Source organism: Peromyscus maniculatus, chromosome 20 (genome assembly GCF_049852395.1).
Source record: "Peromyscus maniculatus bairdii isolate BWxNUB_F1_BW_parent chromosome 20, HU_Pman_BW_mat_3.1, whole genome shotgun sequence".
Taxonomy (NCBI): domain Eukaryota; kingdom Metazoa; phylum Chordata; class Mammalia; order Rodentia; family Cricetidae; genus Peromyscus; species Peromyscus maniculatus.
This window is the reverse complement of record NC_134871.1, coordinates 60,161,417-60,173,525: the sequence shown is the minus strand read 5'-3', so window position 1 is coordinate 60,173,525 and position 12,109 is coordinate 60,161,417. Positions and strand designations below refer to the sequence as shown.

At 39.6% G+C, this 12,109-nt stretch overlaps 1 long non-coding RNA gene across 2 annotated transcripts in view; it reads right to left on the bottom strand.

Annotated features, from left to right (window-relative positions):
• Positions 1-418: 418 nt before the first annotated feature.
• Positions 419-12,109, bottom strand: part of LOC121824404 (uncharacterized) — a 47,883-nt gene continuing 36,192 nt past the window's right edge. For both annotated transcript variants that reach the window (XR_013046554.1, XR_013046557.1), the window contains 2 exons: positions 9,069-9,162; positions 419-720 (listed from right to left, as the gene is read on the bottom strand). This is a non-coding gene — a long non-coding RNA (uncharacterized LOC121824404). The remainder of the gene's footprint in view (positions 721-9,068; positions 9,163-12,109) is intronic.

Genomic DNA, 12,109 nt, shown 5'->3' with positions numbered 1-12,109 from the left:
AAAATAATTACAGAAATGCAATTATCTTTTAAATTTCAAAAGCCTCTAGCTGTTTAGAATAGTCTAATGAAGCTGTTAGTAGAATTCAGATTGCTCCCCATATACGTTTGTGTTTGACCCAGGATTGCTGAGATTGGAGAATTACGATGTGGAGATACATAACTACACTCACAGTTGGTGACTCATGGTCTTCTCAGCATGAAATATATAAACTCTGCACTTACGGATGTGTGCTGGAAATGCAGCATAAGAGACGCCATCTGAGGCCTCTGTTCTATTACATCACCACATTTCTCCAAGATGATACATTACAACATGAAATGGTAGAGCTTTCAAAACTGTACTGTTTTTGATGACCAAGGGAAGAGACAGCAAATACTCATCTTTTCCCCCATCTACTCTTTTTTTCTTTTTTTATTAAGAAATTTTTTATTCATTTTACATACCAATCACAGATCCCCTTCATCCCTCCTCCCAACCTTCCATCCCGCCCCCATTCCCTCCTACAAGAAGGGAAGGGCTCTCATGGGGTGGATCCTGATCCTACTGCCAGGGGGGCTCCTTAAGCAGATGAAGCTGCACAACTATTTCGCTTATGCAGAGGGCCTAGTCCAGTCCCTTGGAGGCTCTACAGGTATTGGTCTAAATTCCATGGGTTTCCACTAGTTTGGTTTGGTTGTTGTCTCCATCATCTTAGTGCTCCTTGCTCATAGAATCTTTCTGTAGGGAAGGAGGGAGCAGGGTTGGCAGGCATGGGGATATAAGAGCATACAGAAGAAGTAATCAAAATGTATTCTATATGTAGATCCATAAAATTATCAAATGAAATTATTAATAATTTTTTCCTATTTTCCCTATTGAGAGAACATCATACCCTGTAACATGGCCCAGGAGATGTTTGAAAATTATAGGTGTTTTTAAAGGGCCATATAAAAATGTTTCTTTATAGGACAGACAGACCTCATCACATGGCAGCACCATCAAGAAGTAATATTTTAATAATAACTAAATAATCAAAGGCTATTTTAAACAAGTCTCCAACTTTTACAAATTACTACTATCACCTAAAACTAAGATAAATTCTCCAAGTAGTATCCACTATGTAAAGCTATAAGAATAACTTGTCTTGTTACTTCCATATAATTATACAAAATACTATTACTATGAATTAACAATATTCAACAAAAAAGATTCAATAAATCAATGCCCTCTTTATAGTATTGTTCTCAAGCCTAAACAAGCACAGAAAATATGAAATTAACTTTTTTCAAGTATATTGTGAAGACCATTCCGTGGTGATATTGTGTCTCCCAAAATATTGTGCACCCTAATAAACTTATCTGGGTTCAGAGAACAGAACAGCCACTAGATAGGCATAGAGGCCAGTAAGTGGTGGCACACATACCTTTAATCCTATCACTCAGGAAGTAGAGATCCATCTGGATCTCTGTGACTTCAAGGCCCCACTGGGAACAGAGCCAGGCATGGCGACACACCTTTAATCCCAGGACAGGAGATCTCATGTCTTGCTTGGGAAAGACACATGCCTTTAATCCCAATAAGTGATGGCAGGAAGCAGAAAAGTATATAAGGCATGAACTAGAGGCTTTTAAGCTTTTAGGCTTTTAAGCAGCAGTTCAGCTGAGATCCATTTGGGTGAGGACTCAGAAGCTTTCAGTCTGAGGATTCATGGAAACAGGATCGGATGAGGAGTTGTCGAGGTGAGGTTGGCTGTGGCTTGTTCTGTCTCTCTGATCTTTCAGAATTCACCCCAATACCTGGCTCCAGGCTTGTTTTTATTAGTAAGACCGTTTAAGATTCATGTTACACCAATCATTGTCACAGAAAATGTAAATTTGAATTCAGCTTATTCCAAAATAATATTGCCTATGCTCACTTTCAGACACAGCTGTTTAAGGAGCAAGATGGAGCCTATGTCTCCTGGTACATTTTACACATAGATTATGGATTGGTCATCCTTATTGGCAATCAAGCAAGATTCTTCTCCAGTGAACTGAAAAAGGCAGCAAACTCACAGTATTTTCCAGATAAAGAAAAATGAGTGAAGCTAGGATGAAACTGATGCCAATTAAGACAGTTGGGCAGATTTTGTGCTATCTAAATCATTTATAAATTAAGGCTTGTAATTTTCAACCATGTTTTAACTTTTATCTTATAATTGATGCTATTTTTGTGCTAGCTCACAATTCTGAGGGTATTCGTGTAAATTATATAAAATGCACAGGAGTGTGTTCATTAAACCATAGTCTTTTCATTTGCATTCCCATTCTGTCTGTCCATTTCGTTCTTGAGAGCATTATGTATGTGTCAAAAGAAACCCTTTCTTGAGGTGTTAATTACATACAAAAGAAAAACCAACTGTGAAAGGATTTTCAACATTTAAGTACATCATGGTTTTAGTCTTCAGTGCTTTCTTGTAAATGATGGTGAAGTGTTAAGAACTTGGCAGACACAATCATGTCATCACCATAGCCTATGCCCTCAGACATAGTGTAGATGTAGACATATATATGTGAAAAGCCTCTTTAATTGTTAAAGAGGTTGCCACTATTAAAGACAAGCATGGCCTTCTGCACGTGGACAACCAGAAAGGTACCCATTATGCCATCTCTTGTCATACAACTCTATTCATTCATTCTGAAGGGGACACTCCAAACTAGGAATTCCACTGAATGGGGTTCTTTGCTCAAAATAACCACCCGCAGTCAACACACAAGGGCCAATGCCACTGTGGTGTCTGGGGATCAGGCTTCATCCTTAGATGGCAGCAGAACTTGGCAGCATTATCCACGTGTTATCAGTTTTGTCCGAGTAAAGGATGAAGGATTATATGGGTCATGGAATCTTGTACCAGGGCTCTAGAGAGACAGTGAAGTAAAGCTATATGGGCTAGGGTCAGAGTTCTGACAAGAGGCCCCAAAAGGCCATTGCATGAAACTGTGAAAGAAAATGAAGGTTAATTTGCAGTGGAGAAGCTAGTATTTTGGAGATTCCAGGACCGTGGGACATTGTTGCATTATTTTCTTTTCTCTTACTATAACAAAACATCCTAACAAAAAGCAACTAAGGAGAGAAAGGGGTTTATTTTGACATATAGTTTCAGAAGGATAGAGTCCATCATTGTGGGGTAGGCATGGTAACAGACGCAGGAAAATCTGGCTGATTACATTCCATATGCATTCAGGAAACAGAACAGAAAATGAGGACAAGTTCAAAACCTCAAAGTTTGTTCTTAGTGACTTACTTCCTACAGTCACACTATACTTTCATAGAGTCCATAACCTTCCCAAACTACACTGATAGTTAGGAGTCAAATGTCTAAACACATGAGCCTATGGTAGATACATCATAGTCAAACCACAACAGATGTCTGCCAAGGATCACTAAAAGCAAAGAGTAAAGTCAGCCTCCCAAAAGAGGTGCTGTGCGTTGCCAGCATAATAAATGCAGTATTCAGTGTTTGTCCTGCTGGGTTTGGGTCTTACATTGACCAACTCATTTCTCACTATGCACATTTATCTCTTTTGGAATGGAAATGTTTACTCTTTGCCATTGTATATCGGAATTATGTAACTTGGGTTTTTTGTTGTTTTGTTTGTTTGTTTGTTTGTTTATAAGAGCTCTCAGTGAAGAAATTGCCTTGAAATGTGTTGACACATGGACCTTTGCTTTTAAATGGTTTTGGAATTGTTAAAGACAATCAGGACCTAGGAAGTTGGATGAATTTTGAATTATGAGAGGACCATGAGCTGACGAGGGACAAGGGAAGATAAAGTTATGGTTTTAAAGTGGTGTGTTTGATTTCAGATTAAGAAGGGGTGGAGCTGTGATGGTTAATCTGGATTGTCAAATTGGTGAGATTTAGAATCTTCATAGAAACAAATCTCTGTATATGTTTGTGAGGGATTATCTAGATTAGGTTAATTGAGGTTACAAGACCCATACATACATATGGATGTTACTATTGTGTGGGCTGGGATTCCAGACTGAATACAAAAGTAAGCTGAGGACAAGCTTTCATCTCTTTCTGCTTCCTGGTTGTAGACACAAAGAGACCAATTTCCTCTTGCCCACACTGTCATGAATTTCCTGCCATGGTAGACTGCAAGCCAAATCAAATCCCCTGTAAGTCACTTTTGTCAGATTTTTTTTTCTCACAGTAAGGAGAACAGAAACCAACACAGAAGGGAAAATGACTAACCGTGGAAACGAAATGAGAATAATAAGAAATAAGGGAATCTAAGATTACTTGGAAAATCACTTTTAAAGAGATGAGTATTATGTTAGGGGTCTTACTAAAATAAAGAAGATGCTACAAATGACTTAGATGTGAATGAGTTTGATATTTTACTTACAAACTTTACTGTGATGCTGAACATGAGCCAGGATCACAGTGAACCAAGATAGAGATTTAAAGCACACCCCACAATTGTAAGAAGTATTACAGTTCAGCAAAACTGCTGCATGCTTTTGCTCACTTTTTGCCTGTCCTCCTGTTATATGTACATAATTGTGTCCTTGTTCACATGTGGGTTGGAGACATACACATGCACAAGTCACTTCCCATAATGCAAACACTGGGTATCATAGATTCCTTAAAAAACGCCAATGCGCCATTGACATAAAGTCCAAAAGGTTGCAGAACAGATGTAGGGTCATTCTCTGAGCTTCCCAAGCACCATAGCTGTGGAAGAGCCTGGTAGCACAGAAGCAGCCAAGAATCTATGTGTCTGTCATTGGATTTGGGGAAACGTCACTCCTTTGCAAATTTCCTTAATTCAAATTAAATGTTCCATGAAGCTATATTTGCCCCCATAGGGTGCCCACCTAGACTCTCCACAACAGAATCTCCTAAGAGCAGTCTGAGAGGGGAGGAAGTTGAGTGGGCTGAGAGCTGAGAAAAAATGTTCCAAAGCAGTATTAATGGGGGAAGAAGGAAGAGTAAGGATGGTGTCATGTGAACTAATGAACTCTGTCCCTCTACAGAGTGATCAGCTCTGTACCCTCTTGCACAGGGTTAAATTGCTTTTCTACTGTCATGTCATAAGAGGAAAATTACTAAATTCTGTGTGTTCTTCAGAATGACAAATGCAGAATTTCCACTTTATAGTGTGTAATGCTCCACTATGGTCAAACTAATCATCTAACTCCAAATATTCCCAGATAGATTTTTATGAGAAAGATAAATTGCTCACTAGAGTTGACTTTCTGGTAACCGTTTGAAATTTGAATTTATTTCAAGAGAATAAATCAATTTAGAAGTCAGAATAGTCAAGCCTTTATTTTTTCTGAAAATTATGAAGATGATACTAAGTAGATGGACTATGGCTTTTGCCTTTAAAAAATTTTAATTGCAAAACAATTTTCATACAATATATTCAGATCATGCTTTTCTCTTCCTCCAACTCCTCCCATATCTTCCCCACCTCCACACCCACCAAAATCCAACTCCACACCCCCTTTAGAAAACAAAACCAGAAAAGCAAATGACCAATGAGACAAAAAATGCCCCCAAAATCTACAAAATTACAGTTGAGTTCCTTTAATATTGGCCAGCTTTTCCTGGCCATGGGGCTTAATCTGAAGAGTGACTAATATACTCAGGGAGACTCTATTGGAGAAAACTAACTTTTCCTTTGCCAGTGGAATCAGCTGCTGACATTTTCTTGTCTAAGGGTAAGAGCCAGTTTCTGCTTCCCTCTCTCCATGCCTAGTCCCCATCTGGCTTCAAACTGTGTGGGTCCTGTGCACTCTGCCACAGTCTCTGTGCATTTATACATGTGTTTGGAAGACACTGTTTCCTTGGAGTCACCTATCACGTCTGGATCTTGCAGTCTTTCTGCCCCCTCTTCTACATAGATCTCTGAACCCTGAGGGGAAGGGTTTGATGGAGATATTCGATTTAGGACTGAGAGTCCCAAAGTCTCTTGCTCTATGCACATTATCCAGCTGTGGATCTCTGTGTTAATTCCCATCTGCTGCAGGAGGAAGCTTCTTCAGTGATGGCTGAGCAAGGCGCCGATCTATGATTACAGCAGAATGTCACTAGGAGTCATTTTAGTACTATGTTCCTTTAGCAAATATATAGTATTTGGTTTTCCCCAAGGTCCATAGTTTATCCAGTCTCAGGTTCTTGGGCACCATAGTAGTGTCAGGCATGAGTTCCATCTTGTAGAGTGGGCATTAATTTCAATCAGAGAGTGGCTGATCATCCCATCAACATTTGCACCACGATTGTATCAGCATATCTTGCAGGCAGCTCACCATTGCAGATTGCGGACTTTGTAGCTGGGTTGATGGTTACCTTTCTCCGCTCACAGCATGCAAAGCACCTTCCAGCACCATGGCACTAGTCGGTAGGGATGAAACCTCTAGTTAGGCATGAGCTTGGCTTCTCCACGTTCAATGAAATATGTAAGTGCTGTATTCAGCAATAGGGCCTTACTATCAGCTTGTGGAGAGCAACCAATAGAGTTGGTAATAACTGAGATGTTTGGGAGTTTCCATAGGACCTCTTTGGCTAATGACTCAACAAAACATAATAAATTCCTGGCAGCAGATGATTCACTTCATGGCATAAGATGTCTAATTGGAGGTATTATCTCCTCCCGTATTTGGTGAGTCCATTTAGAATCCTTTAATATATGTGTATGTATTTTAGAAAGTTTCTACAATAACAAGTTTCATATAGTTCCTCAAATGGCCCTTAGTATTACTTGTCTCCTCCATGTTCCTTCCCTTGCCATTCTCTTCCAGACCCCCCACCCCATTTCATTTTTCCGCTCCAGTCTACCCCAGCCTATTCATAACAATGTATTCTATTTCACCTTCCTTAGAAGATCCTCACCTCCCCCTCAGTTCCCTACTAGATACCTAAACTCTCTGGTTATACAGACTATAGAGCACTTTGGATAGACTTATTAGTATGACAGTAACTTATGAAAAAATGTTAATCTCAATTGAAAATATAATCAAGTGGAATTAATGCCCATTTGTGGACTCTGCTAAGCCCCGAGTAGGCTGTCTTGATTGCAAATTTGGAGACATGAATTTTAACCTATTAAAAACTGAAGACAATTTAATCAGAATTTTTCAGAGGAAAATATTGAAAATAGAAATACAAAATTGCATTAATATTTAAATTCTTTCATTTAAACATTGTCAGGCAGATACTAACAGAATAAGATTGAACTATAAATGAAATCTTTTTCTTCACACAGCCTTGGTTTTTATTTTAGCACTAAACTCAAGTCTAATTTTGCTCCCTCTTTAAGTTTGGATGAATAATATAAGCAGTCTCTTGTTGCATGCAGAGTTAAGGTAATTCATTATATGTTCTCAGGCATAATTAGCAATGGGGCAGAAAGAGGGCTTCTTAAGTGGAGAAGGCAGTGATGTGATTAGCTGAAGGCAGTCTGGCTACTGCAGGAATAGAGAAATACATACCCTGAGTACTGTGTAAGAAACAGAACTGTACAGAGAGAAGTTACAGGCTTGGGGGGAAGAAAACCATAAAAGGAAACTGATAAGTACACCATTAGGGAAAAAATGGTGACAGGAGAGATAGATGAGTAGTATTGGTTGGCTGGTGAGCAATTTCTAATATCAGCATTGTCAAATTGTTGCCTGAATCTGAAAAGAACAAGCAAGCATGACCACTCTTGCCTGTCTGTCTCAACAGAATGAACCTTGTCTTTCTGTCACTGTGTATTTCCCTCAGTGGCAAACCTAAATCATTGTCTGTATTCATGCAAATCAAGTCCCTCCACACTCCTTATTAGAGCTAGGCAGAGCCTCACTGGCACACCCTGAGCAACGGGAAGTACAATCAACCTTTTGTTGTGATAGAGTCACAGGCCTTGTGTTTTATGGAATCAAGTGAGAGATTAGATAGCTTTGTAACACGAATTGCTAAATGGTCTTGCTAATACAAAACCCAGAGCCAGATATTGGGGTGAAAGCTGAAAATACAGAGGGATAGAACAAGCCAGCCACAAGTTCTTACTGCTAGAAAACCCTTAGCCCAAGAGAGCTACTTCCTGTACACTCATGCCTTGTATGCCTTTCTGAGTCCTGCCATCTTACTTCCTCTCTCTGCCCAGCTTCATCACTTCCTCTCTCCACCAGCTTTATCACTTCCTATCTATCTCTACAGACCTCCAGACAGCTAACTAGTGCTGGGATTAAAGGTGTGTACCACCACTACCACCACCACCACCACCACCATCACCACCACCACCACCACCACCACCACCACCACCACCACCACCACCACCACCACCACCACCACCACCACCTTGATGTTCCCACTGTGGCCTTGAACTCACAGAGATCCAGATGAATCTTTGCTTCCCGAATGCTAGGATTAAAGGCTTGTGCTACCACTGCCTGACCTCTATGTTTAATATTGTGGCTGGCTTCTGATCCTCTGATCCCCAGGAAAGCTTTATTTGTTAGATCACAAATAAAACATCACCATATAACTTCATTTGAAAGATTCAGGGAAATATTTATTGTAGAAGGGTGTGTGTGGGGAAAATGGAAAAGAGATGGGGTGGGGTTAGTAAAGTTATCATTTGAGAAAAGAGGTAGGAAAAGAGGAAGAAAGGAAATAGAACAATGATTATGAGTTATGGAGTTCAGTGGAATGCCAGATTTTCCTCAGCATCATATTACTGAATAAACTCCACATTCCCCCAATGGTTTATGGTTTATTTTAACTTCTGATGTGGGTCAGTTTATCCAAGTGAACACTGACCTACCCCATTCTGTTTATTTATCTGCTTTAGGAGTTGCTGAATTACTGTTATGGTTTACTGTTATGTAATGTCTCTCTTATTCTATGTTCAATGCCTAGTCATCTGCAGTGGGAGGTGAAGAAATTTTAGGAGGTAGAGACCACTTGGAGGAAGTGGGCATTTGTGACATGCCTTGAAAAGTACATCTACTCCCTGTCTTTGCCCCTCTTCTCTGTCTCTTTTCTTCCCTGTCATGAGCAAAATAGTCCCTCTCTACCCTTGCCCACTTCTGCTTTAGTGATGTTTTACCTTTCCAGTGTTCAAAGCCAGCAAAGCCATGGACAGAAATACTCATAGCCAAAACATGTCTTTTGTTCTGGAAGTTGTCAGTGCCAGGTCATACCTACAAAAAAAAAAAAAGTGACTACTAAATCTACGTACTAGCATCTGGTACTTAATGCTAATAATTGGATCTGAAAAGTCAGAAATTCTGTATGAGAATCTCAATTCTCTTAATTTCTCATTTGGGTTCTTTGACGAAATACTCTGACAAAAGATAGGGTTTGTTTTAGCTCACAGTTTCATATTTGAGTCTATCATGATGGGGAAGTCACAGAAAAGCATAAAAGGAAACTGATAAGTACACCATTAGGAAAATATGGGACCTTTGAGGGGTATGATCCCTCATTCATATAATGTACTAATATATATTTTCCTTCATCCATATATCATATAATATCCATATTATATCCATAATCAGAAAGCAGAGTAATAAATGCATTCATCTCACTTTCTCTATTCTTATGCAATCCAAGGTCCCCTGCTTAAGGAATGGTGCCACCCCTACTGAGAAGATCTTCCACTAATCAAGATAATACTCCCACAGACATGCCCACAGGCCAATCTAATGTGGACAGTCACTGATTGAGACTCCCTTTCCAGGAGATTCTAGATTGTATCAAGTAGACAATTAAAACTCATCTTCACACTGGACAATATCCTATTCCCCATTATTGTAAAATAAGAAATGGAAAATTATAAATTCCTCAGCAAATTCCCCAAACTTAACATCCAGTATAGCTTCTTTTTTATCAGTTATTTTATAAAATATAAAACTATTTTTTAAAACTAATTTTTGTTTGTTTTGAGACAGGATTTCACTATGTAGCTCTGGCTGTCCTGGAACTCATTGTGTAAACCAGGCTAGCTTCAAACTCATGAGCTCTGCCTGCCTCTGCCTCCCAAATGCTGGGATTAAAGGTATATGCCACTATGCCCAGCTAGTATACAACTATTTTTTAAAGCAGCAATGTAGAACTTGAAAACCATTGTCTACCAGAGAAAGGTAATAAGACCTTATATCTGAAGGCACCACACAGTTTGGTTCCAGGACACAAGAAAATCAAGTTGGAACTGAGCCAGAAGCTTTTTCCCTGATGGCTAGCCCTCATGTGCAAAAAGGTGTTCTATGCACAGTGTTGGCAGAGAAAATTCATGAATTGTCTACACAGATGTGTACACTATCAGCTACAATGTGGACATATTAGGCAGTGTGTGCTCACTGGTGCAATAGTGGTATGACTCTTTTGGTGCAACCAACCACCTTGTGAATGGATTTGAAGTCCCCTCTACAAGAGGGAATACATGCTTGATAATTTAAACCTGATCAAAAATCCACCCCTCTAAAAATAAGAGGACATGGAGTTGGGTGGAAGAAATGTTGGAGAATCTAAAGGGGGGATGGAGTTTGGATATAAGCATTACTCTAAGTATGTATGGATTCTTTAAGATTTTAAAAATTATTTTGAGTTTTCATAAAATAATAAGTCCTATGGCTGAGGAGCTTACAGGCCAGGGATGAGGTAGAGATAGATCTGCTATGAAATGTTGTAGTGGGTAGCCATTACAGCTTTGATCTGGAAGTTCCAACCCTCACTGAGGCTTCGGCAACTGTCATGCCTACAAGGTGGGGCCAAGGGAGGCACCTGGAGACTGGAGATCTGAATGGGCCAGAGCTCTCTCTGTTCCTGGACCCTGGATGGTGGAGGTAGACCGAGCAAAGCTCCAGAGAACACCGCTGGACAGCAATACACCTTCCCCAGACCCCATGACCTACCTATCCCTTCATTTGTAAGTTACCCACTAAATAAATCTTCCTTTTAACTATGTGGAGTAGCCTAAATAATTTCACCATTATCTGGCACCCAATGTGGGGCATGAACCCATGACCCTGAGATTAAGAGTCTCATGCTCTACCGACTGAGCTAGCCGGGCTTTTTTTTTTTTTTTTTTTAAAGATTGATTTATTTATGATGTATACAGCATGTATGACTGCAGACCAGAAGAGGGCACCAGATCTCATTACAGATGGTTGTGAGCCACCATATGGTTGCTGGGAATTGAACTCAGGACCCCTGGAAGAGCAGTCAGTGCTCTTATCCTCTGAGCCATCTCTCCAGCCCCCACTATATATTCCTACCTCTGTTATAAATATCTTGTGTATTATCACAATTTCGAAGTCATCATTCTTTATCATACATTTGCTTATAGACTGTTTACCTTGTTTACATGAAGCCTTAGTCCATAGGTTATTTCGGTAGATAAGACTTATAGATTTATAGTCACCTATGCTTGTCTTGTCATCTCTATAGTTATGTTAGTTAGGTTATCCAGATTTACAGATACATAGGTCAGATGAACAGGTAATCTTCAAACACTTCATAGACCTAGAGAATATGACATTTTAATAACTTAGAATTCTGTTGACGTGAGACACAATTGCTCCTGGCAGCACCAATTTGATCATGAGAGAATGTTGGGCTTCTAAGACATTTCCATTTGGAAGTTTGTCTTCTTAGCACAAAATGGCCTACTGGGCAAAGAACTGCCCTTGCCTCAATTGCTGACAGTACGAATGCAATACTGTCCTTTCTGGACAAGCAGGACACAAGGAAAGTGACCACTGTACTCTGCCAAGACAAGGTAAGATAGTCTTTCAGAATTCCTGCTTCTGGAAATGGTCTGTCAGATACTCTAGGCCTGTAGCCAATTTGAATGCACCAACAATGCTGAGAAACATTAGGTGACTGTCCAGGCTGCCAGCTGTCTTGGTCTACTCTTGCAAGATTCCCGAAAGTTGCTTGCATCCATCTACCATTTCTCAGGTACCATTATATTCCTTCTCAGGTCTTTGATGGGATTGAAAACTAGCAGTTATAGTTACAACTTAGAATATATATATATATATCTTAGATAGAACATATGAAGTATTAGATTCAGGTTCTTTAGGATAGGACACCTTTTGGAATGATCTTTGTAATATTCCATTTATCCATGCTCTATACTTCTCT